At 46.6% G+C, this 4255-nt stretch overlaps 1 pseudogene; it reads left to right on the top strand.

Moving 5' to 3' along the window:
- Window positions 1-2893: 2893 nt before the first annotated feature.
- Window positions 2894-3032, top strand: LOC115063502 (annotated as a pseudogene).
- Window positions 3033-4255: the final 1223 nt, after the last annotated feature.

The following is a 4255-nucleotide window of genomic DNA, read 5'->3' as shown; positions in this document are numbered from 1 at the left end:
CGTGTAGCACAGGCTGGTCTGGAGTTCAAGGGCTCTTGCTTCAGGCTTGTGAGATGTGGGATGGAAGGTGTACGGTGCCACCATATGAGGTTATGTTGGTTTGAAAGAAAATGGCCCACATAGGCTCATAGGAAGTAGTGCTATTAGGAAGTATGGCCTTGGTGGAAGAATTGTGTCACTAGGGGTGGACTTTGAGGCTTCAGTGGCTCATTCTTCCTTCCTGCTACCTAAGAATCCAGATGTAGAACTATCAGCTGCTCTCCAACACCACCATGCCAGCCATGATGATGATGAACTAAACCTCTGAGCAGTAAGCCAGCCCCAATGAAATGTCTATTTTTATTTTAATAAGAGTTGGTGTGGCCATAGTGTCTCTTCATTGCAATGGAAACCCCAACTAAGACAAAAATACAGGATTGCTTATTCTAGTGATACAGAAGCAGCAGGATCCACAACAAAGACTGGCCACTAGCCTTCTACCTTTTCATAATTTCTCAAGAAAGTCAGTATTAACACCCTTCCCGGGTGTTAGCACCATCATCTCAGCCTGACTGTCCCTGACTATAGTTGCCTGTGCTTTTCTTTTATGCTTCTGTGGGCTGACCAGGCTAAACATGTGGGTGGAGTATTGAGAAGAGGGGTAAGGACGTTTGATTACTTTCTTTTTCTTTTGTTTTAAGATTCATTTTATCCCAAGTTGTGTGTTTTGTGTGTGTGTGTGTGTGTGTGTGTGTGTGTGGTAAGTATGTATGTATGTACGTATGTATGTATGTATGTATGTACGTATGTATGTATGTATGTGTGTGTGTGTGTGTGTGTGTGTGGTATGTACGTATGTATGTGTGTGTGGGTGTGTGCATATGAGTGCAGGTGTCCGCAGAGGCCAGAGACCTTGGATATTCTGGAGTTACAGGTAGTTGTCATCTGCCTGATGTAAGTGCTGAGAACCTGTCTTAGGATTTCCATTGCTGTGCATGGTCAACACCATGACTAAAAGCAACTTGGGATTAAAACAAAAGGGGGGGGGTATTTTAGTTTGCAACTCTCAAGTCACTCTCTATCACTGAGTGAACCCAGGGCAGGAACCTGGAGGCAGGAACTGAGGCAGAGGCGGTAGAGGAACACTGCTCCCCATGGCTTGTTCATCATACTTTCTCATAACACTCAGAACTACCAGGCCAGGGGTGGAACAGTCACATCAGTGGACTCTCACATCAACTAACTAACTTCTAACTAACTAACTAACTAATCCCTGCAGACATGCTGAGAGGCCAGTGCGATTGAGTCATTTCTCAATTGAGGTTAATCTTCACCCCACTCCACCATCTTTTGTAATTTATTTTTCAGTCTGTCCTGATGCTTGCTGCTATTTAATACCATCTTAATTTAAGGCATGATAACACTTGTGAGGTGGGTGTACTCACCACAGGCATGGAAGCTCCAGAATTCACCAGGAGGGTGTGGTCTATCACTAGAAAATCATGCTGTGGCTTGGCTGGGGCAAAGACAGTCAAGCCAGGCATTTTCAATTTATGTACACCTAGTTTCTCAAACTGTTATGGGTTATAGGTAACATTTCCAAAAAAAATCATCTATGATGGGATGTGCTAAGAATGCTTTCTTATTTATTAAGGAAGCCAAGACGGTGACCACACGGTATTGTAGGTGTGGGCATTTTCTGGTTGCCCGTTAATGAAGCTCTGAATATTCCATCATTTTTATTGTCTATCAGATGATGAGCATGTGGGCTCTGCTGGTTTGGAGTCATTGTGCACATTGTTTGAGAGTCTTTGCATGGACACTCATCTTTATTCTTCTTGGGGTACCTAGGAGGTACCTATCACATGGCAAGTGTGTGTTGAAGCTGTTGAGAAAATGAAGTGGCTGTGTCCCTTTCCAAGTCCACTACCAATCGGTGAGGCTCCCTTTGCACCCCTCCCCCAGAACTTGCTTGTTTCCTGCATTTTGATTATAGCTATTTTGCTAGTAGTGGTAGCTCATGGTGGAATTCACTTATGTTTTCTTACTGATCATAACACCAAACATTTTTTCATGAATTTATTTGCTCTCCCTAGAGTTTCCCTCATGCACTGTCTATTTAAGTCTTTTGCCCATAGCTTTGAAATTGCATTATTTGTCTTATCACTGAGTTACTGGCTTCTTTCCCTTTCAAGGTACGCCCCTCCCCCGCACAGACATACACGCACACACACAGACACAGACACACAGACACCCCCTCCACAGCACCCCCCACAGACACCCCCCCACATTTATTTGTTTTAAGATTGATTTTATTCTAAATTATGTGTGTGTGTGTGTGTGTGTGTGTGTGCATATGAATTCAGGTGACCACAGAATTACAGGCAGTTGTCATCTGCCCCGCATGGGTAGAGATAGAGTGCAGACAAACCTCTCCTCCTCCCCAGTCCTCCTAGATCCACCCCTAACTGCACACTCTTCTAAATTTATGTCCTATTTTTTTTTTTAATAACTCACTGAGTTCAGTGTGTTCTGCCAATATACTCATGATGATGAGGCCATCCACCATAGCATAGTTGACTGACCAGGCTCATAGCCTTAAAAAAAATTCTAACTTGCCTTCTCTCAGAGACATCTACCCGTCTACTGTCCATAGTTCCTCAACTAGGGGTTGAGCCCCTTTCAACTTCATGCTGGAATGCTGACAGGCTTGGTTATGTGCAGACAACTATAGCTGCTATCAGTCCTTGCGTACAGTTGGCTTTACCTGTTGAGAAAACACTGCCCTAGTCCTGAGTTAGAAACACAACATAGTGGAGGGTGTGGGTGTTATCCCTTGTTGTTGGATGGATTTCTGGGAGTTCCAGCTGGCGATGTGAACCAGTATTGCGAGGTTTGTTTAAAATAAATATGTGCTTCTCCTAGAAGCATTGCAGGTGTGGCCACTGTGTCACATGTGTATCAATCAGTAGGTGACAGAGAGGAGGAGAGAGGTTATGTTTATGCCCAGTGTTCTGACCTGTGAACATCTGATTGATTAGTAGCCTAAGATCACCACCAGTTCAGCGCCATGCAGGCCAAGTCAGGCTCCCAGGGTGGGGATTGAACTGGAGACTACAAGAACTCCAGCCCTATGAGGAAGTGAGTCGGAGACAGAGAACCCTTGCATGGGGCCACTTGGGCAGGCCTGGGCACGGGCTGAGCCTGAGAGGACAGCCACCAGACTGGTACCATGGGGTCATGGACAGGAAGCTAGCCTGAGATGACCACCAGTCCAGCACCATGCAGACCTGGTGCAAACCATGCCTTAGATGATCCCTGCCCAGTGACATAACGCACAAGTGGGACATAGCACTACTGAGACCACTCTTAAGGAAATCCCAGACACTCAGACCCTGGGCATCACTAAAAAGAACAAGTAGGTGGTGGAGAAATGGAAAGAAAGAGAAACAAGTATGTGGACAAAATGAGGTGGGGACGCAGAACTGGAGAGTCAAGGATAGTAAGAAACAGCTGATGTGAGCAGCTGGTGATCTCAACTGGGACTTTGGTGGGGTTCTGACCTGTGCTGCTACTGGGGGCCATGTCTGGGTCCATGGCTTTCTGGGGTCTGTTTCCACCGAAGGCCAGGTAAACATTCTTGGTCTGGGCTGCCACTGGGGACAGATTTCTGGGGGCTGTGAAGAATTGGCCCCACTCCTTACCTGGGCATTATGGGACAGCTAGCCCTGGGGTTGTGAGAGCAGGAGAACTGCCCCTACCCCTAGTCAGCAGGAGTACTTGGGAGAGTGGTCCCTGTACCTCATTTGAGCACAGTAGAGCTGACTGTCTTTGTCAGGGTTTCTATTCCTGCACAAACACCATGACCAAGAAGCAGCAGGAGAGGAAATGGTTTATTCAGCTTACACTTCCACATTGCTGTTCATCACTAAAGGAAGTCAGGTCTGGAACTCAAGCAGGTCAGAAAGCAGGAGCTGATTCAGAGGCTGTGGAGGGATGTTCTTTACTGGCTTGCCTCCCCTGACTTGCTCAGCCTGCTCTCTTATAAAACCAAGACTACCAGCCCAGAGATGTCACCACCCACAAGGGGACCCCCACCCCCCCACCTTGATCACTAATTGAGAAAATGCCTTACAGCTAGATCTCACGGAGGCATTTCCCCAACTGAAGCTCCTTTCTCTGTGATAACTCCAGCCTGTGTCAAGTTGACACAAAACTAACCAGTACACTGACTCTGGTGCCAGGTGTGGTGTGGGTGTGGGTGGTAGTGGGTGTG

The sequence above is a fragment of the Mus pahari genome, chromosome 2 (assembly GCF_900095145.1).
Source record: "Mus pahari chromosome 2, PAHARI_EIJ_v1.1, whole genome shotgun sequence".
Taxonomy (NCBI): domain Eukaryota; kingdom Metazoa; phylum Chordata; class Mammalia; order Rodentia; family Muridae; genus Mus; species Mus pahari.
This window is presented reverse-complemented; position numbering and strand designations above follow the sequence as displayed.